This window comes from Pseudophryne corroboree, chromosome 10 (genome assembly GCF_028390025.1).
Source record: "Pseudophryne corroboree isolate aPseCor3 chromosome 10, aPseCor3.hap2, whole genome shotgun sequence".
Taxonomy (NCBI): domain Eukaryota; kingdom Metazoa; phylum Chordata; class Amphibia; order Anura; family Myobatrachidae; genus Pseudophryne; species Pseudophryne corroboree.
The window spans coordinates 307,594,990-307,618,559 of record NC_086453.1 but is presented as its reverse complement, the minus strand read 5'-3'; the positions used below and the strand labels follow the sequence as shown (position 1 = coordinate 307,618,559).

The following is a 23,570-nucleotide window of genomic DNA, read 5'->3' as shown; positions in this document are numbered from 1 at the left end:
TACGGTACAGTAGGCCACTGCTCTAGCTACCTCTGTATCGTCAAGTATACTATCCATCGATACCTGTGGTGCATTTCAGTTTTGCACAGTTTGCTGTCCGCCAGTATATACTATATAGCAGTACGGTACTGTAGGCCACTGCTCTACCCACTTATGTGTCGTCAAGTATACTATCCATCCATACCTGTGGTGCATTTCAGTTGTGAGCAGTATATATAGTAGTAGGCCATTGCTATTGATATATTACTGGCAAATAATTCCACACATTAAAAAATGGAGAACAAAAATGTGGAGGGTAAAATAGGGAAAGATCAAGATCCACTTCCACCTCGTGCTGAAGCTGCTGCCACTAGTCATGGCCGAGACGATGAAATGCCATCAACGTCGTCTGCCAAGGTCGATGCCCAATGTCATAGTAGAGAGCATGTAAAATCCCAAAAAATAAAGCTCAGTAAAATGACCCAAAAATCTAAATCAAAATCGTCTGAGGAGAAGCGTAAACTTGCCAATGTGCCATTTACGACACGGAGTGGAAAGGAACGGCTGAGGCCCTGGAGCGGGTTCGGTTTCTCTGAATCCGAACCCGCCAGAACTTCATGTTTTTTTTCACGAGTCCGAGCGACTCGGATCTTCCCGCCTTGCTCGGTTAACCCGAGCGCGCCCGAACGTCATCATGACGCTGTCGGATTCTCGCGAGGCTCGGATTCTATCGCGAGACTCGGATTCTATATAAGGAGCCGCGCGTCGCCGCCATTTTCACACGTGCATTGAGATTGATAGGGAGAGGACGTGGCTGGCGTCCTCTCCGTTTAGACACTTGATTTACTAATTTTGGGGAGCATTAGGAGTACTCAGTAGTGTACAGTGCAGAGTTTTGCTGATAGTGACCAGTGACCACCACTTTTATTTATAATCCGTTCTCTGCCTGAAAAAAGCGATACACAGCACACAGTGACTCAGTCACATACATACCATATCTGTGTGCACTGCTCAGGCTCAGGCCAGTGTGCTGCATCATCTATATATATTATATATCTGTCTGACTGCTCAGCTCACACAGCTTATAATTGTGGGGGAGACTGGGGAGCACTACTGCAGTGCCAGTTATAGGTTATAGCAGGAGCCAGGAGTACATAATATTATATTAAAATTAAACAGTGCACACTTTTGCTGCAGGAGCGCCACTGCCAGTGTGACTAGTGACCAGTGACCTGACCACCAGTATATAATATTAGTAGTATACTATCTCTTTATCAACCAGTCTATATATTAGCAGCAGACACAGTACAGTGCGGTAGTTCACGGCTGTGGCTACCTCTGTGTCGGCACTCGGCAGCCCGTCCATAATTGTATATACCAGTGACCTAACCGTGGTTTTTTTTTCTTTCTTTATACATACATACTAGTTACGAGTATACTATCTCTTTATCAACCAGTCTATATATTAGCAGCAGACACAGTACAGTGCGGTAGTTCACGGCTGTGGCTACCTCTGTGTCGGCACTCGGCAGCCCGTCCATAATTGTATATACCAGTGACCTAACCGTGGTTTTTTTTTCTTTCTTTATACATACATACTAGTTACGAGTATACTATCTCTTTATCAACCAGTCTATATATTAGCAGCAGACACAGTACAGTGCGGTAGTTCACGGCTGTGGCTACCTCTGTGTCGGCACTCGGCAGCCCGTCCATAATTGTATATACCAGTGACCTAACCGTGGTTTTTTTTTCTTTCTTTATACATACATACTAGTTACGAGTATACTATCTCTTTATCAACCAGTCTATATGTTAGCAGCAGACACAGTACAGTGCGGTAGTTCACGGCTGTGGCTACCTCTGTGTCGGCACTCGGCAGCCCGTCCATAATTGTATATACCACCTAACCGTGGTTTTTTTTTCTTTCTTTATACATACATACTAGTTACGAGTATACTATCTCTTTATCAACCAGTCTATATATTAGCAGCAGACACAGTACAGTGCGGTAGTTCACGGCTGTGGCTACCTCTGTGTCGGCACTCGGCAGCCCGTCCATAATTGTATATACCAGTGACCTAACCGTGGTTTTTTTTTCTTTCTTTATACATACATACTAGTTACGAGTATACTATCTCTTTATCAACCAGTCTATATATTAGCAGCAGACACAGTACAGTGCGGTAGTTCACGGCTGTGGCTACCTCTGTGTCGGCACTCGGCAGCCCGTCCATAATTGTATATACCAGTGACCTAACCGTGGTTTTTTTTTCTTTCTTTATACATACATACTAGTTACGAGTATACTATCTCTTTATCAACCAGTCTATATATTAGCAGCAGACACAGTACAGTGCGGTAGTTCACGGCTGTAGCTACCTCTGTGTCGGCACTCGGCAGCCCGTCCATAATTGTATATACCACCTAACCGTGGTTTTTTTTTCTTTCTTTATACATACATACTAGTTACGAGTATACTATCTCTTTTTCTTTGCGTCATGTGCTGTTTGGGGAGGGTTTTTTGGAAGGGACATCCTACGTGACACTGCAGTGCCACTCCTAAATGGGCCCGGTGTTTGTGTCGGCCACTACGGTCGCTAATCTTACTCACACAGCTACCTCATTGCGCCTCTTTTTTTCTTTGCGTCATGTGCTGTTTGGGGAGGGTTTTTTGGAAGGGACATCCTACGTGACACTGCAGTGCCACTCCTAGATGGGCCCGGTGTTTGTGTCGGCCACTAGGGTCGCTAATCTTACTCACACAGCTACCTCATTGCGTCTCTTTTTTTCTTTGCGTCATGTGCTGTTTGGGGAGGGTTTTTTGGAAGGGACATCCTGCGTGACACTGCAGTGCCACTCCTAGATGGGCCCGGTGTTTGTGTCGGCCACTAGGGTCGCTTATCTTACTCACACAGCGACCTCGGTGCAAATTTTAGGACTAAAAATAATATTGTGAGGTGTGAGGTATTCAGAATAGACTGAAAATGAGTGTAAATTATGGTTTTTGAGGTTAATAATACTTTGGGATCAAAATGACCCCCAAATTCTATGATTTAAGCTGTTTTTTAGTGTTTTTGGAAAAAAACACCCGAATCCAAAACACACCCGAATCCGACAAAAATAATTCGGTGAGGTTTTGCCAAAACGCGTTCGAACCCAAAACACGGCCGCGGAACCGAACCCAAAACCAAAACACAAAACCCGAAAAATTTCAGGCGCTCATCTCTACTATGTTCAAGGCTAGTGGTTCAGCTTCACCTGAGGATGGAAGCACTCATCCTCCTGCTAGAAAACTTAAAAGAGTTAAGATAGCAAAAGCACAGCAAAGAACTGTGCGTTCTTCTAAATCACAAATCCCCAAGGAGAGTCCAATTGTGTCGGTTGCGATGCCTGACCTTCCCAACAGTAAACGGGAAGAGGTTGCGCCTTCCACCATTTGCACGCCCCCTGCAAGTGCTGGAAGGAGCACCCGCAGTCCTGTTCCTGATAGTCAAATTGAAGATGTCACTGTTGAAGTACACCAGGATGAGGATATAGGTGTTGCTGGCGCTGGGGAGGAAATTGACAAGGAGGATTCTGATGGTGAGGTGGTTTGTTTAAGTCCGGCACCCGGAGAGACACCTGTTGTCCGTGGGACGAATATGGCCATTGACATGCCTGGTCAAAATACAAAAAAAATCACCTCTTCGGTGTGGAATTATTTCAACAGAAATGCGGATAACTGGTGTCAAGCCGTGTGTTGCCTTTGTCAAGCTGTAATAAGTAGGGGTAAGGACGTTAACCACCTAGGAACATCCTCCCTTATACGTCACCTGGACCGCATTTATCAGAAGTCAGTGACAAGTTCAAAAACTTTGGATGACAGCGGAAGCAGTCCACTGACCACTAAATCCCTTCCTCTTGTAACCAAGCTCCTGCAAACCACACCACCAACTCATTCAGTGTCAATTTCCTCCTTAGACAAGAAAGCCAATAGTCCTGCAGGCCATGTTACTGTCAAGTCTGACGAGTCCTCTCCTGCCTGGGATTCCTCCGATGCATCCTTGAGTGTAACGCCTACTGCTGCTGGCGCTGCTGTTGTTGCTGCTGGGAGTCGATCGTCATCCCAGAGGGGAAGTCGGAAGACCACTTGTACTACTTCCAGTAAGCAATTGACTGTCCAACAGTCCTTTGTGAGGAAGATGAAATATCACAGCAGTCATCCTGCTGCAAAGCGGATAACTAAGGCCTTGGCAGCCTGGGTGGTGAGAAACGTGTTTCCGGTATCCACCGTTAATTCACAGGCAACTAGAGACTTGATTGAGGTACTGTGTCCCCGGTACCAAATACCATCTAGGTTCCATTTTTCTAGGCAGGCGATACCAAAAATGTACACAGACGTCAGAAAAAGAGTCACCAGTGTCCTAAAAAATGCAGTTGTACCCAATGTCCACTTAACCACGGACATGTGGACAAGTGGAGCAGGGCAGACTCAGGACTATATGACTGTGACAGCCCACTGGGTAGATGTATTGCCTCCCGCAGCAAGAACAGCAGCGGCGGCACCATTAGCAGCATCTCGCAAACTCCAACTCTTTCCTAGGCAGGCTACACTTTGTATCACCGCTTTCCATAAGAGGCACACAGCTGACAACCTCTTACGGAAACTGAAGAACATCATCGCAGAATGGCTTACCCCAATTGGACTCTCCCGGGGATTTGTGACATCGGACAACGCCACCAATATTGTGCGTGCATTACATCTGGGCAAATTCCAGCACGTCCCATGTTTTGCACATACATTGAATTTCGTGGTGCAGAATTATTTAAAAAAACGACAGGGGCGTGCAAAAGATGCTGTCGGTGGCCCGAAGAATTGCGGGCCACTTTCGGCATTCAGCCACCGCGTGCCGAAGACTGGAGCACCAGCAAACACTCCTGAACCTGCCCTGCCATTATCTGAAGCAAGAGGTGGTAACGAGGTGGAATTCAACCCTCTATATGCTTCAGAGGATGGAGGAGCAGCAAAAGGCCATTCAAGCCTATACATCTGCCTACGATATAGGCAAAGGAGGAGGAATGCACCTGACTCAAGCGCAGTGGAGAATGATTTCAACGTTGTGCAAGGTTCTTTAACCCTTTGATCTTGCCACATGTGAAGTCAGTTCAGACACTGCCAGCCTGAGTCAGGTCATTCCCCTCATCAGGCTTTTGCAGAAGAAGCTGGAGACATTGAAGGAGGAGTTAAAACAGAGCGATTTCGCTAGGCATGTGGGACTTGTGGATGGAGCCCTTAATTCGCTTAACCAGGATTCACGGGTGGTCAATCTGTTGAAATCAGAGCACTCCATTTTGGCCACCGTGCTTGATCCTAGATTTAAAGCCTACGTTGTATCTCTCTTTCCGGCAGACACAAGTCTGCAGAGGTTCAAAGACCTGCTGGTGAGAAAATTGTCAAGTCAAGCGGAACGTGACCCGTCAACTGCTCCTCCTTCACATTCTCCCGCAACTGGGGCTGCCAGGAAAAGGCTAAGAATTCCGAGCCCACCCGCTGGCGGTGATGCAGGGCAGTCTGGAGCGAGTGCTGACATCTGGTCCGGACTGAAGGACCTGTCAACAATTACTGACATGTCGTCTACTGTCACTGCATATGATTCTGTCACCATTGAAAGAATGGTGGAGGATTATATGAGTGACCGCATCCAAGTAGGCACGTCAGACAGTCCGTACGTATACTGGCAGGAAAAAGAGGCAATTTGGAGGCCCTTGCAGAAACTGGCTTTATTTTACCTAAGTTGCCCCCCCCCCCTCCAGTGTGTACTCCGAAAGAGTGTTTAGTGCAGCGGCTCACCTTGTCAGCAATCGGCGTACGAGGTTACTTCCAGAAAATGTGGAGAAGATGATGTTCATCAAAATGAATTATAATCAATTCCTCCGTGGAGACATTCACCAGCAATTGCCTCCAGAAAGTACACAGGGACCTGAGATGGTGGATTCCAGTGGGGACGGATTAATAATCTGTGAGGAGGGGGATGTACACAGTGAAAGGGGTGAGGAATCGAACGATGAGGAGGAGGTGGACATCTTGCCTCTGTAGAGCCAGTTTGTGCAAGGAGAGATTGATTGCTTCTTTTTTGGTGGGGGCCCAAACCAACCAGTCATTTCAGTCACAGTCGTGTGGCAGACCCTGTCGCTGAAATGATGGGTTCGTTAAAGTGTGCATGTCCTGTTTATACAACATAAGGGTGGGTGGGAGGGCCCAAGGACAATTCCATCTTGCACCTCTTTTTTCTTTCATTTTTCTTTGCATCATGTGCTGTTTGGGGACTATTTTTTTGAAGTGCCATCCTGCCTGACACTGCAGTGCCACTCCTAGATGGGCCAGGTGTTTGTGTCGGCCATTTGTGTCGCTTAGCTTAGCCATCCAGCGACCTTGGTGCACCTCTTTTTTTCTTTGCATCATGTGCTGTTTGGGGACTATTTTTTAAATCTGCCATCCTGTCTGACACTGCAGTGCCACTCCTAGATGGGCCAGGTGTTTGTGTCGGCCACTTGTGTTGCTTAGCTTAGTCACACAGCTACCTCATTGTGCCTCTTTTTTTCTTTGCATCATGTGCTGTTTGGGGACTATTTTTTTGAAGTGCCATCCTGTCTGACACTGCAGTGCCACTCCTAGATGGGCCAGGTCTTTGTGTCGGCCACTTGGGTCGCTTAGCTTAGACACACAGCTACCTCATTGCGCCTCTTTTTTTCTTTGCATCATGTGCTGTTTGGGGACTATTTTTTGGAAGTGCCATCCTGTCTGACACTGCAGTGCCACTCCTAGATGGGCCAGGTGTTTGTGTTGGCCACTTGGGTCGCTTAGCTTAGTCATCCAGCGACCTCGGTGCAAATTTTAGTACAAAAAATAATATTGTGAGGTGTGAGGTGTTCAGAATAGACTGGAAATGAGTGGAAATTATGGTTATTGAGGTTAATAATACTATGGGATCAAAATGACCCCCAAATTCTATGATTTAAGCTGTTTTTGAGGGTTTTTTGTAAAAAAACACCCAAATCCAAAACACACCCGAATCCGACAAAAAATTTTCAAGGAGGTTTTGCCAAAACGCGTCCGAATCCAAAACACGGCCGCGGAACCGAATCCAAAACCAAAACACAAAACCTTAAAAATTTCCGGTGCACGTCACTAATATATATATATATATATACACATAGACAAATCCACATAAGAAGCCGCTTCTCACCTTCATTTGAATTAAATGCAGGTGCTCGGTCAGTATAGTAATATTGAAAAATTCCAAGAATAACCACCAGAGGGATTAGACCCAGAGAAACCAGCACACCACTTGAATGCAAAAAAATGTTTTACTGTTCACAAAAGGAACATAAAGTTTTAAAAAAGTAGCAAGCATATGATGATAGCAGCATATAAAGTGAATCAATGAATACTCAACATTCCGACAGCTGTTTCGACTATCTTCTTCATGGGAATGAGTAAAGTGTCATAGTGCTGAACACTGCCCACCGCAGTGTCAATTTTCAAAGTGACATGTGCACATGTCACTTTGAAAATTGACACTGCGGTGGGCAGTGTTCAGCACTATGACACTTTACTCATTCCCATGAAGAAGATAGTCGAAACAGCTGTCGGAATGTTGAGTATTGACTCACTTTATATGCTGCTATCATCATGTGTGCCATATGCTTGCTACTTTTTTAAAACTTTATGTTCCTTTTGTGAACAGTAAAACATTTTTTTGCATTCAAGTGGTGTGCTGGTTTCTCTGGGTCTAATCCCTCTGGTGGTTATTCTTGGAATTTTTCTATATATACACATATATATGCAGAATTTCGGCGGCACTCAGGAAAATAAATCACACAGACGCAGCTTGCTCTAAGTGGCTGCATCTGTGTGATTTATTTTCCTGAGTGCCGCCGAAATTCTGCATATACTTGGCAGCTTTGCTGCATTTTCCGGAAGGCAACGGGGACAGAAATTCTTTTATTAGTGAGTGCCGGATCTCATAGAAATTAAACACATATATATATATTTGGATCCAACCCGGCACTCAGTAATTGACAGCAAATCCCACATAAAATATTACCTTGCCCTGGTGCTCTCCTAGGGTATATATCACTCACATGTACACATGGACAGAAGAGAGGCGGCACTCCAAGGCTTTTAGCAGGTGAAAAACTTTAGTGGTCAAAGATCAACATTTCGGGGAATAGCACCCCATCATCAGGATAACACGTGCAGTGCAAAGAACAAACATTTGTACTTACAGGAGCCTCCTTTCCCGTTCCACACCCACCGCCATCTCGGAACATCGCAGCTCACTTCCGTCTTCCGGTCCGTGACGTCACCAGAAGTGATGCTACCGCAAGACCAGCATTGGAGGAGGAACTAGGAGAAGGCACAATTAGTTACCTTAGAAACCAATACAACAAGTGACATAATACGGTGTCAGGAAACAATCCTGACACAAGTGCATATCCACAAAGCATAAATATAGTAAACATCAGCAATAAGACATGATATGGTGCAGTATTAAAAATAATACAATGGGAATAATATACAATAAAAGCATTGAAATGTATGACAACACCAGACGTAAAAAGTATAAATAAGTAGCATCACTTGTACATTTAGCAATCCGTACATCATCATTATCCACAAATGTATATAAGATGCCCTCTCTAAATAACAAAACATGAACATCATATAAAAAAACAAAACATAACTTAATAGCAGCAAAAGAAACTATCACAGGAAGGATGCCAAGCTAAGTGATTCATTTAAACCCTTAGCGCTGACTGTATCAAGGGTAAAAATCCACCTAGCCTCTAATTGCAAAAGCTTCTTGGCTCTATCACATCCTCTAAGTGTTTTAGCTACCTGCACAATCATTCTATACCAGAGCATAGCCATGCTGTGCCAAGCCTGTGCAAAATGCCGCGCAACAGCCTAGTCGCTGGTACCTGAGATAAGAGCTGCTCTGATAGCTGTGCTATGCTGGGCAATCCTCTCTTTAAATTGCCTCTCTGTCTTGCCCACATAGTGTAAACCACATGGGCAAGACGGGAGGTACACAACAAATCTGGAAGAGCGTGTTAAAGGAACCCTGATGACATATTCCTTTCCTGTGTATGGATGCATAAATTTGTTACCAACAATAAGTGCACTACATGTAGAGCATCCAGTACACCGATAGCAACCACCCTTTATGCATCCATATACAGGAAAGGAATATGTCATCAGGGTTCCTTTAACACGCTCTTCCAGATTTGTTGTGTACCTCCCCGTCTTGCCCATGTGGTTTACACTATGTGGGCAAGACAGAGAGGCAATTTAAAGAGAGGATTGCCCAGCATAGAACAGCTATCAGACCAGCTCTTATCTCAGGTACTAGCGACCAGGCTGTTGCGCGGCATTTTGCACAGGCTCGGCACAGCATGGCTATGCTCTGGTATAGAATGATTGTGCAGGTAGCTAAAACACTTAGAGGGTGTGATAGAGCCAATAAGCTTTTGCAATTAGAGGCTAGGTGGATTTTTACCCTTGATACAGTCAGCTCTAAGGGTTTAAATGAATCACTTAGCTTGGCATCCTTCCTGTGATAGTTTCTTTTGCTGCTATTCAGTTATGTTTGTTTTTTTGTTTTTTTATTATATGATGTTCATGTTTTGTTATTTAGAGAGGGCATCCTATATACATTTGTATACTATGATGATGTAGTGTACGGGTTGCTAAATGTACAATTGATGCTGCTTACTTATTCTTTTTACGTCTGGTGTTGTCATACATTGCAATGCTTTTATTGTATATTATTCCCATTGTTTTATTTTTAATACTGCACCATATCGTGTCTTATTGCTGATGTTTACTATATTTAGGCTTTGTGGATATGCACTTGTGTCAGGATTGTTTCCTGACACCGTATTATGTCACTTGTTGTATTGGTTTCTAAGGTAACTAATTGTGGCTTCTCCTAGTTCCTCCTCCGATGCTGGTCTTGCGGCAGCGTCACTTCTGGTGACGTCACGGCCTGGAAGCCGGAAGTGAGCTGCGATGTCCAGGGACGGCGTGGAAAGGGAACAGAGGCTCCTGTAAGTACAAATGTTTGTTCTTTGCACTGCACGTGTTATCCTGATGATGGGGTGCTATTCCCAGAAATGTTGATCTTTGACCACTAAAGTTTTATTCCCCTGCTAAAAGCCTTGGAGTGCCGCCTCTCTTCGTTCCATGTGTGTGTGTGTATATATATATATATATATATATATATATATATATATATATTCTATAGCAAATACTGCTCTGCAAGTACATGCATGATAATGTACCAGATTAATAACGGCAATGCACTGTAGAGAATATACCATAGTCCTGTGCAGCATAACGTAACATATGTACGGGTAAAATACTAAAATACCGCTAGTCAGGATCCCAGCGGTCACAATGCCAATGCCGGGATCCCGATTAACGGTGAAATGCCGCCGCCGGAATACTAGCGACACAGGCCATACTCCCTCTGTGGGTGTCTTTGTGGGCTCGCATCGTGGCGAGCACAGAAAGCCTGCAAGGGTCTATCTAGCACTCGCCACCCTGCCAGTATTACGGTGGATTGTATCCCGCTGTCAGTATCATGACAACCAGGATCCCATCCGTTGGCATTTCATGCCGAGCCCATATAATCCATAATTCATATGCGCAGTCTAGAACCTGATCCCTAGAGGAGGGGGTGGGCCCTTAGGCCGTGGGGCCCACTGGGGGTTTCCCCTGTGCCCCAGTCCAGCCCTGCTGAAATGTATCAGTGTTATGGTATTTCCATAAACAAGTAGTACTGAGTAACATCCTTAACAGAGTGTACGTACCTGTGTAATTCATGTGTCCTGGTTTAAAGGAATATTATAGTAAGCCCAGAGCCGGCCCTAACCAATATGATGCCCTAGGCAAGATTTTGGCTGGTGACCCCTAGCACCACTGCTGGTTCAGCCTCTGACCTTGCACCTCTTTCTCAGCACCATCACCCCTCATCCATAGCAGTCCTTATTTTGGTGTTTGTACCCCCTATATTTTAAATAGGAACAGTTCGCACATTTGGCGCACAGCCCAAAAAGGGGTGTGTTTTTGCTGGCAAGGGACATGGCCACACAATAGTAACCCCAAATCAAATTACGCCACACAGTACTGCAACTTTATTCACATTTGATCATTCGATAGTGTCCATAATTCATATTACATCCCACAGTAGTATTACTTTACCTTATAAACATTACTCCTCACAGTAGAGTCCCTTATTCACATTACATCACACTGAATTGCTCCTTATTCACATTACACCACACCCTATTGCCCTTTATTCACTTTACACGACACAGTAGTGCTCTTTCTATACGCAATGCCACATAGTAGAGCACCTTATACACATAATGCCACACATTAGTAATGCATTTATACACATAATTCTCCACCGTAATGTCCCTTACACATATGAGACACATTATTAATGTTCTTATAAGCATTATGCGCCTTACACATTATGACAACCTTTATTAATGCCCTTTTACACATAATGTCCCTTACACATATGCCACACATTATTAATGCCCTTATACACATAATGATACACATTGTGCCCCCTACACATTTGCTGCACATTATTAGTGCCCCTATACACATAATGACACACATAGTGCCCCTTACACATATGTTGCACGTTATTAATGCATTTTTACATGACACACATAATGCTCCTTACACATATTCCGAACACTACTGCATAACCAACCAACTCACATGCATACAGCATTCACACTGCCGCTAACACTGTGACCTCTCACATTGGATACAGATGTGTCCTCATAATTCTTGCATCAATGCTAACGTCGGGCACCTTTTTTTATGAAATGCATCTTATTTGCATTGATATGTGGCTAGGATGCACAAGCTGCTTCTGCTGATTTAAATGATATGCAGCATGCCTATATACTGTGTGAGACTGTGTCTGTATCTGCATATGAAATGCTACACACAGAATATAGGCATGTTGCATATCATTTTAATCAACAGAAGCTGCTGATGCCCATAGGCATATCAAATGCCCTAGGCAATTGCCTAGTTTGCCTATGCCTATGGCCGGCTCTGAGTAAGCCTGCCCATGTGACCAAGCCAGTAGTGCTTAGTCTAGCAGTGATTTAGCCTTGAGATAAAGAAACACACACTCCAGGCATGCAATGATAACAATGTCTAGTAAACTGTGGGCCTAATTCAGATCTGATCGCAGCAGCAAATTTGTTAGCTAATGGGCAAAACCATATGCACTGCAGGTGGGGCAGATATAACATGTGCAGAGTGAGTTATATTTGGGTGGGGTGTGTTCAAACTGAAATCTAAATTGCAGTGAAAAAATAAAGCAGCCAGTATTTACCCTGCACAGAAACAATATAACCCACCCAAATCTAATTCTCTCTGCAAATGTTATATCTGCCCCACCTGCAGTGCACATGGGGGGTCATTCCGAGTTGTTCGCTCGGTAAAAATCTTCGCATCGCAGCGATTTTCCGCTTAATGCGCATGCGCAATGTCCGCACTGCGACTGCGCCAAGTAAATTTGCTATTCACTTAGGATTTTTACTCACGGCATTTTCATCGTTCTGGCGATCGTAATGTGATTGACAGGAAATGGGTGTTACTGGGCGGAAACAGGCCGTTTTATGGGCGTGTGGGAGAAAACGCTACTGTTTCCGGAAAAACCGCAGGAGTGGCTGGAGAAACGGGGGAGTGTCTGGGCGAACGCTGGGTGTGTTTGTGACGTCAAACCAGGAACGACAAGCAGTGAAATGATCGCAGATGCCGAGTAAGTCTGAAGCTACTCAGAAACTGCTACGAGGTGTGTAATCGCAATATTGCGAATACATCGTTCGCAATTTTAAGATGCTAAGATTCACTCCCAGTAGGCGGCGGCTTAGCATGAGCAAATCTGCTAAAATTCACTTGCGAGCGAACAACTCGGAATGACCCCCATGGTTTTGCCCATTACTTAACAAATTTGCTGCTGCGATCAGGTCTGAATTAGGCCCTAGATTATGCCCCATGAACAAACTAAGCATTCATGTAAAGTTGCATCTCAAAATGCATATAATTCTATACTTAGGCAAATATATATTTTTTTTCCTATGCACGCCTCTCGTGAATATCATACTTCTAAATCTTCCTTGGTCCCAATTTTTAGGTTCTTCTGTAAGATTTCTAAAGCAGGCGTTTTATACTGAAGATTGTCATTGTAACCTTTACACAAAAAGCAAAATGTTGTAACTACAAAAATTGACAGTCCTGAGTGATGATGCTTTCAGGATGTACTAGATAATCAATAATTGTATTAAGCATTCCTTGTTTTCAGTATAGAATTGCATTGTCATGTATCCACTTTGAGAAAAGTCTTTTGTATGCCAGCTTTCTTGCATGTGACAATTTATTTTAGTTCACAGTTTTTGTTACTATTTTATCATACATACTAAATAACAGTAAAATACTCTTACCAGTTCAATCAGCAGCCATAAAATACTGTAATACCCCTTTCAGACCGCCAGCTTTGAACAGGGGTTATTGGCACATGAGCACGCATAACCCGTGTTGCTGTGCGGTCTGAAAGGGCCCAGTTGGAATAATCCGGGTCGAGTGACCTGGTAATCCAACTCGGGTAGCGAGCATGGTTGAACACATGTTCCACTTGGCTCACTGTACTGTGTGAACAGGAAGCCGGGACGATGCAACCTGTTTTTGTTCACTCTGTGAGGACGGGCGGTATTTGGAGATCATGTGATTGCTAAGCACCACCCCTGTCACCGCTGACATCACCAACCTGGCAATATGCCAGGTTGAGGACAGCGGTGGCGAGGGACCTGAGGCGGGTCTCACCTGGGAAGCACTTGTGTCAGGCTCGCGTGTGCGACATGCCTCAGGCGGTGAGAAAGGGGTATAAGTGACTATGGTAATTGCTGATAGAGGGGGGGGGGGCAAGTAACGAATACCCAGCAGTGGTGAATTTCCCATTAGGCATGTGAGGCACGTACCTAGGGGTGGCACTTGGATGCTTGTATTGGTATTGTCAGCCCGAAATGTACCAGTAACTGCAAAATATTTCCACTGTACTGTACCAGAAGCCATCTTGATTGGAGTGTAAGCGGGTAGGACAAGCACATACTGCCCTTGTAATCTGTCCTACTTAGTAAATAAGTATACATATAATAAAAACATATCATAGTGGCTTTTTTATTATTCTATTAAATAGTCTATCCTACAATGATGCCTGTTGTGCCCACTGCCTAGGGGTGCCCTCACCTCTAAATCAGCTCCTGATAACCAGGCCCAGGGCCTCTGTAGTACAGAGAGGTATTACCACACATTCCAGCGAATTGGGTTGCCAGAACATCCCATTAATAAGGGACATATATGAATTACACAGGTTCTGTGACTGGCTGACTACCTGTCATCAAGGGCATAGCTACCATAGGTGCAGGGAGTGCAGCTGCTATGGGGCCCAGAGCTGAGAGGAGCCCACCTTCCCTGTCAAAGTTACATGTGCTATATACATTTTTTAAAATATAACTTTCACTGCGCTTGTGTGAGATTTAGCAGCTTCTGTAACAATAAACAATACTAACTCTAAAAAATAGAAGCGCTTGTAATTTTGTTTAAGAAATGCTCATAACTAAAAAAGAAAACTGTTAGTTATAATGAATACAGCTCTTTTGGGTGCTATGTGGAGGTATTATATAGGTTTGTTTTATTTGCTGGGGGTCCCGTATTGGTGATCCAGGTTATTGCTGGCCAGTGATTAGCTGTCCCTAGCTCTCCCTACCTTCTGTGAGCCGCCAAACGCGGCTCACTAGTGGCGTCCCGGCTCTGGTTCCCTCCTGCAATGAGTTGCGGTGTCCGTTCGTTTTGTGATCGGCGCTTGGTGATGACGTCAGATCCCGCTTCCGCTTCTCCTACCTCCGTCTCTCTCCAACGCGTTTCGGGCTTCCCGCCCTTTGTCAAGGATTGAGATTAGTTCAAAATACTTGCTATTTATTGCTAAAAAACTTTATTGTTCTCTAATTAAAAAACAGGAAGTGGTCATACGGGAAGTTGTTATTCCGGCGGCAACCACATGCTCCATGTTATCCTATTCTATAGGTTATTAATCATGTAATATTTTAAAACAAAAGTATAGGTATGGCATTTAAGTTGATAAAATTAAATAAATGAAGATTAAACATTAGTATCAGTTATAAGAGTTTGGTATTAGTTCTAAAAATTAGTTTAAATGGTGTTTACATATACTAAAATAAAAAATATGATTTTTAAGTTTATACAGGTATCACTTATTATGTCACTAAAAAAGAATTGATATCTATTTCTACATTCAAGCCCTGTGGTTGCATCGTTTGCATTAAGAAAATCCATTTTGTTTCTTTTCTTCTTAAGTCCAAACATATATCTCCTCCTCTCCAGTTGTTCCAGATTTTTTGTATCCCCATAAATTTCAACGTAGAGGGATTTCGTTGATGGTGATCTTTATAGTGTTTTGATACACTATGGGTTTCCAAACCTCTTTGTATATTATATAAGTGTTCGGAAATCCTAATTTTCAGTTTTCTTTTGGTTTGTCCGATGTATTGATATCCGCAGGGGCACTCTAATAGGTAGATCACTCCTTCAGTGTCGCAAGAGATTTTCTCTTTCACTGTGTATGTATTATTTGTCATATTTGATTTAAATTCTGTAATTGGTTTGGTAGATTTATTTCCCATATTTTTGCAGGCTTTACAGTTCAAGCAGTAATAATGCCCTTTGTTTTCTGTCCTGTGAGGGAATTCGTCTTGTAGATGACTTGTAACTAGATGTTGCTTTATGTTTTTAGCTTTCTTATACAGGTTGAGTCTCCCTTATCCAAAATGCTTGGGACCAGAGGTATTTTGGATATGGGATTTTTCCGTATTTTGGAATAATTGCATACCATAATGAGATATCATGGTGATGGGACCTAAATCTAAGCACAGAATGCATTTATGTTACATATACACCTTATACACACAGCCTGAAGGTAATTTTAGCCAATATTTTTTATAACTTTGTGCATTAAACAAAGTGTGTGTACATTAACACAATTCATTTATGTTTCATATACACCTTATACACAAAGCCTGAAGGTCATTTAATACAACATTTTTAATAACTTTGTGTATTAAACAAAGTTTGTGTACATTGAGCCATCAGAAAACAAAGGTTTCACTATCTCACTCTCACTCAAAAAAGTCCGTATTTCGGAATATTCCGTATTTCGGAATATTTGGATATGGGATACTCAACCTGTATATGATTTGAGGTTTCTCTTTAATGTGGGGTACCAATTGTTTGTCTAGAAGTAAAATTGGCCAATGTTTTTGTAGAATACTTTCCTCAACTGGAACAACAGACACATATCAACACAGTCAATTTAAACCCCCATCCACATTCTTTCCCTCTTACATAAAAGGTCCACACATAGAAACATTCCAAAAATTAGTAGAGAAGGATATTAATGATATAACAGCAAAGACAAAAAAGAAATACAATCTCTCAAAGGAAGAAAGCCAAGCACTAAAAGAGCTTAAAGGGGACAAATCAATAGTCCTGAAACCGGCGGACAAAGGAGGAGGGTTGGTCATACTAAATAGAGAACAATACCAACAAGAGGTCAACAATCTTTTGTCAGATGAAAGTACCTACATACAAATAATACATACACAGTGAAAGAGAAAATCTCCTGCGACACTGAAGTAGTGATCTACCTATTAGAGTGCCCCTGCGGATATCAATACATCGGACAAACCAAAAGAAAACTGAAAATTAGGATTTCCGAACACTTATATAATATACAAAGAGGTTTGGAAACCCATAGTGTATCAAAACACTATAAAGATCACCATCAACGAAATCCCTCTACTTTGAAATTTATGGGGATACAAAAAATCTGGAACAACTGGAGAGGAGGAGATATATGTTTGGACTTAAGAAGAAAAGAAACAAAATGGATTTTCTTAATGCAAACGATGCAACCACAGGGCTTGAATGTAGAAATAGATATCAATTCTTTTTTAGTGACATAATAAGTGATACCTGTATAAACTTAAAAATCATGTTTTTTATTTTAGTATATGCAAACACCATTTCAACTAATTTTTAGAACTAATACCAAACTCTTATAACTGATACTAATGTTTAATCTTCATTTATTTAATTTTATCAACTTAAATGCCATACCTATACTTTTGTTTTAAAATATTATATGATTAATAACCTATAGAATAGGATAACATGGAGCATGTGGTTGCCGCCGGAATAACAACTTCCCGTATGACCACTTCCTGTTTTTTAATTAGAGAACAATAAAGTTTTTTAGCAATAAATAGCAAGTATTTTGAACTAATCTCAATCCTTGACAAAGGGCGGGAAGCCCGAAACGCGTTGGAGAGAGACGGAGGTAGGAGAAGCGGAAGCGGGATCTGACGTCATCACCAAGCGCCGATCACAAAACGAACGGACACCGCAACTCATTGCAGGAGGGAACCAGAGCCGGGACGCCACTAGTGAGCCGCGTTTGGCGGCTCACAGAAGGTAGGGAGAGCTAGGGACAGCTAATCACTGGCCAGCAATAACCTGGATCACCAATACGGAACCCCCAGCAAATAAAACAAACCTATATAATACCTCCACATAGCACCCAAAAGAGCTGTATTCATTATAACTAACAGTTTTCTTTTTTAGGTATGAGCATTTCTTAAACAAAATTACAAGCGCTTCTATTTTTTAGAGTTTATATACATTTTTTGCCATTGGGTGGTACGTAGGGGTCCTTTCAAACTTTTTCCTTGTGGCCTGCAATATATCTAGCTATGCCCCTGGACCTGCTCATTGTAGTGTGGTATAAAATGAACTGGACGGCATTTCAATGTTATATAATATGAACCAGACACTGTAATGAGGCACAATATGAATGGGGAGCACTATATATCATAATGTGAATTGGGGTTACTCTGCGGCATAATGTGTACTGGCAGCTCTGAAATGTGACTTAGGGTGAACTTAAGTACTACTGCGATTCATAAAAGAAGCTAGGGCGCTACTATAGGGCATAACATAAAATAAGGCTCTACTATGATTCAGAAAATTAACTAGGGCACTATTATGGGGAATAAAATTGACATCTTCTGCAGAGAAGTGTCTCTCTAGAAGCATTGGAACGGGGCCCTTCAAAATGTTGCTATGGGGCCCAAAAAGTTCTGGCTACGCCCCTGCCTGTCATATGTGTCCCTTATTAATGGGATGATCTGGCAACTCTACGAGGTGCGAAACTGAGAGCATCCTCAATGATGTATGCACTTCTGCTCCACAGCAATGTGTAACCATAGCCATGTATACAATGAAAGCGTGCAGCAGCACCACCACCTACAGTGGCCACATCCCACAGCACCCAAGCCGTACCGTAGCTTCTGGACCTCTCCTCTCCTGGTCTGTGTCATCTCTGTCATGGCAGTGAGACATGTTGGTGAGGACGACATGCTTTAGTGGCATAATACAAGATATTATTGTGTAGGAATAATTTTTATATTGTGATGTAACAAAGTTATCAATTCTCCACATCACTATTGTCCACTTTTATTATTACATTCTAAGAGATTGAATAATGTTATAAGCAAACAGAAAAACCTTGTCCTTTTTCCTAGCTTTCAATAACTGAATAATGAATCCACGATGGTTACTCAAGCGTTAACTGTTCTGGCTATCAGCCCAATTATACTGACGGTTTGTTCCATGCAGTGGTGCCAGTAGACAAAACTTCTTAGTGGTATGGGCATAGACACATACCACAAGGGGCATGACCACTGAAAACGTCACACTGGGAGCATTTCTTTTGATTCCATATTCACCATACCTACAGTATGTGATGGTTACTTGCAACGAAAAACCTATGAAGAAATGTATCCTCCATGGGCAGACAGCATCTACAGTCAGTGTTCACTATTCATGTAGGATGTCACATGGTCTGGAGGATGCTTGTTTGTGTAGGAATACATACAACAGAGGTTCAACAAGACTTGTGCTTCCTGTGTCACCTCCCCCACCTGCATCATCTCTTAGCCACACCATCATCTCCAACCTGCATCTCTCAGCCACACCATCATCTCCTCCCAGCGTTGTCTCTCAGTCATACCATCTTCTCCTCCCTGTATCATCTCTCAGCCATGCCATCATCTCCTCCCTGCATCATCTCTCAGGCACACTATCATCTCCTCCTGCATCATCTATCAGCCACAAAATCATCTCCTCCCTGTATCATCTATCATCTACACCATCAGCTCCTCCCTGCATCATCTCTAAGACACCATCATCTGCTCCATGTATTATCTGTCAGCCACACCATCATCTACATGCATTATCTCTCAGCTACACCATCATCTCTTCCCTGCATCATCATCAGCACACCATCATCTCCTAGCTGTGTCTCTCAGCCACACCATCATGTCCTCCCTCTGTCATCTCTCAGCCACACCAGCATCTCTTCCCTGTAATTTCTCAGCCACACAATTATCTCTCACCTGCATCTTTCAGCCACACCATCATCTCTTATCTGCTTCTCTCAGCCACACCATCATCTCCTCCCTGTGTCTCTATGCCACACCATTATCTACTCCATGTGTCATTTCTCAGCCACACCATCATCTCTTCCTTGCATCTCTGCCACACCAATATCTTCCCCTGCATCTCTCTACCACACCATCATCTCCTTCCTGCATCTCTCAGCCACACCATCATCTCCTAGCTGTATCTCTCAGCATCACCATCATATCCCCATGTCATCTCTCAGCCACATCATCATCTCCTCCCTCTGTCATCTCGCAGCCACACCATCATCTCCTCCCTGTGCCATCTGTCAGCCACACCATTATCTCCTCCCTGTCATTTCTCAGTCACACAATCATCTCTCACCTGCAACTTTCAGCCACACCATCATCTCCCATCTGCATCTCTCAGCCACACCATCATCTCCTCCCTGTGTCTCCCAGGCACACCATCATCTACTCCCTGTGTCATCTCTAAGCCACACCATCATCTCTTCCTTGCATCTCTCTGCCACACCAACATCTTCCCCTGCATCTTTCTGCCACATCATCATCTCCTTACTGCATCTCTGAGCCACACCATTATATCCTCCCTGCATCTCTCTGCCACACCATAATTTCCCACCTGCGTCATCTCTCAGCCACATCATCATAGTCTCTCAGCCACACCATCATCTCCCCCTGCATCTCTCAGCCACACCATCATTTCATCCCTGCATCTCTCTGCCACACCATCATCTTCCACCAGCATCTCTCAGCCACACCCTCATCCCTTCCCTGTGGCTTTCTGCCACACCACCATTTCCCGCCTGCATCTCTCTGCCACACCATCATCTCCTCCCTGTGTCTCTCAACCACACCATCATCTCCTTCCAGCATCTATCTGCCACACCATCATCTCCCACATGCATCTCTCAGCCACACCATAATGTCTTCCCCTGTCTCTTTACAACTTCATAATCTCCCCCTGCATCTTTCTGCCACATCATAATCTCCCACCTGCACCTTTCAACATCACCCCACTTTGTGTCTCTCAGCCTCCAACCCTTCACTCTGTGTATCTCAGACCCCCTTCCTTCTGTGTCTCTCAGCCTCCTCCTTTATTCTGCATCTCTCAGTCTCCCCATTCTTTATTTGTCTCTCAGTCTCCCCCAGTTCATTGGCAGCTGCCCTAACCTCTGCCTTCTTAGTCCATATGAGCTGGCAGGTGCTGCAGGAGGTACACAGACTCTTCTTGGAAGTAGGAAATGGAGCATGATGTGACATCAGTGTTGCACTCCTAGCAGTCCTGGCCCCTGGCAAAAGGGAGAAGCCAAGCAGTGGATTTGCTCGGCAGTTGCAGAGGTGCAGTTGCTAGGTGGTTGGGTGGTATGCCAATTTCTTAGCGGTATGCATTTTTATTGAAGTTTTATCAATAGAAAAATATTACAGTCACAGAAAGACAATCTGTGTGAAAATTAGAGATGAGCGGGTTCGGTTCATCGAGATCCGAACCCCCCGAACTTCACGTGGTTTATACGGGTCCGAGGCAGCCTCGGTTCTTCCCACCTAAGACGCAAAACCCGAACGGGGGAAAACATCATCATCCCACTGTCGGATTCTTGCGAGATTTGGATTCCATATAAAGAGCCGCGCGTCACCACCATTTTCACTCATGCATTTTCGATTGAATGGAGAGGACGTGGCTACGTTCTCTGCCTGTAAAGCTCAATATCTGTGCTCAGTGTGCTGCATTGTGGGGAACAGTATATAGTAGTACAGTGCTGCATTGTGGTGACCACCAGTATATAGTAGTACAGTACAGTAGGCCATAGCATTATCTTGCAGCTCCGTGTCAGACTCAGTTCTATTCTCTGGATCAGTGCTCAATATCTGTAATGCATTGTGGGGACCAGTATATCGTAGTACAGTGCTGCATTGTTACCACCAGTATATAGTAGTACAGTACAGCTGTCCATTGCTGTATCTTGCAGCTCTGTGTCAGACTCAGTTCTATTCTCCGTATCAGTGCTCAATATCTGTGCTGTATTGTGGGGACCAGTATATAGTAGTACAGTGCTGCATTGTGGTGACCACCAGTATATAGTAGTACAGTACAGTAGACCATAGCATTATCTTGCAGTTCTGTGTCAGACTCAATTCTATTCTCCGGATCAGTGCTGAATATCTGTACTGCATTGTGGGGACCAGTATATAGTAGTACAGTGCTGCATTGTGACCACCAGTATACAGTAGTACAGTACAGCTGTCCATTGCTGTATCTTGCAGCTCTGTGTCATACTCAGTTCTATTCTCCGGATCAGTGCTCAATATCTGTGCTGCATTGTAGGGACCAGTATATAGTAGTACAGTGCTGCATTGTGGTGACCACCAGTATATAGTAGTACAGTACAGTAGGCCATAGCATTATCTTGCAGCTCCGTGTCAGACTCAGTTCTATACTCCGGATCAGTGCTCAATATCTGTACTGCATTGTGGGGACCAGTATATAGTAGTACAGTGCTGCATTGTGACCACCAGTATATAGTAGTACAGTACAGTTGTCCATTGCTGTATCTTGCAGCTCCATGTCAGACTCAGTTCTATTCTCCGGACCAGTGCTCAATATCTGTGCTGCATTGTGGGCACCAGTATATAGTAGTACAGTGCTGCATTGTGGTGACCACCAGTATATAGTAGTACAGTACAGTACAGTAGGCCATAGCATTATCTTGCAGCTCCGTGTCAGACTCAGTTCTATTCTCCGGATCAGTGCTCAATATCTGTACTGCATTGTGGGGACCAGTATATAGTAGTACAGTGCTACGTTGTGACCACCAGTATATAGTAGTACAGTACAGTTGTCCATTGCTGTATCTTGCAGCTCCATGTCAGACTCGGTTCTATTCTCCGGATCAGTGCTCAATATCTGTGCTGCATTGTGGGGACCAGTATATAGTAGTACAGTGCTGCATTGTGACCACCAATATATAGTAGTACAGTACAGTTGTCCATTGCTGTATCTTGCAGCTCTGTGTCAGACTTAGTTCTATTCTCCGGATCAGTGCTCAATATCTGTGCTGCATTGTGGGGACCAGTATATAGTAGTACAGTGCTGCATTGTGGTGACCACCAGTATATAGTAGTACAGTACAGTAGGCCATAGCATTATCTTGCAGCTCCGTGTCAGACTCAGTTCTATTCTCTGTATCAGTGCTCAGTATCTTTGCTGCATTGTGGGGACCAGTATACTACAGTACAATAGTCCAGTGCTGTTCTCGCTGCTCAGTGTCAGTTCTCCGTAGTATCATCAGTGATCAGTATAATTAGTTCTCAATATAATCAGTGCGCTGTTAGACGTGCTCCCGTTTTCCGCCATTTTCTCTTTTCTTTGCATCATGTGCTATTTGGGGACTATTTTATTAAGCGCCATCCTGTCTGACACTTCCGTATATGTCCAGTGGTACTGCCATTTGATATAATTCCCGACATTACTGCCATTTAATTCCAGTGATTTTGTCATTTTCTTCCAGTGATTTGGACAAATAATACCATTAATTAGAACAAATAATTCCTGTGATTTTGTCATTTTCTTCCAGTGATTTGACCAATAATACCATTGATTAGAACGAATAGTTCCTGTGATATTGAGGTGTTTGTGTCGCTTAGCTTAGACATCCAGCGACCACAGTGTACCTCTTTTTCTCTTTTCTTTGCATCATGTGCTGTTTGGGGCCAATTTTTTTAAGTGCCATCCTGTCTGACACTGCAGTGCCACTCCTAGATGGGCCAGGTGTTTGTGCCGGCCACTTGGGTCACATAGCTTAGTCATCCAGCGACCTCGGTGCAAATTTTAGGACTAAAAATAATAGTGTGAGGTGTTCAGAATAGACTGGAAATGAGTGGAAATTATGGTTATTGATGTTTATAATACTATGGGATCAAAATTACCCCCACATTCTATGATTTAAGCTGTT

General features: G+C 43.5%; 1 long non-coding RNA gene across 1 annotated transcript in view; it reads left to right on the top strand.

The window, feature by feature from the left end:
* The first annotated feature begins 9,985 nt into the window (after nt 1-9,985).
* Nucleotides 9,986-23,570, top strand: part of LOC134965568 (uncharacterized) — a 78,836-nt gene continuing 65,251 nt past the window's right edge. Inside the window, exon 1 of the long non-coding RNA XR_010188440.1 lies at nt 9,986-10,074. This is a non-coding gene — a long non-coding RNA (uncharacterized LOC134965568). The remainder of the gene's footprint in view (nt 10,075-23,570) is intronic.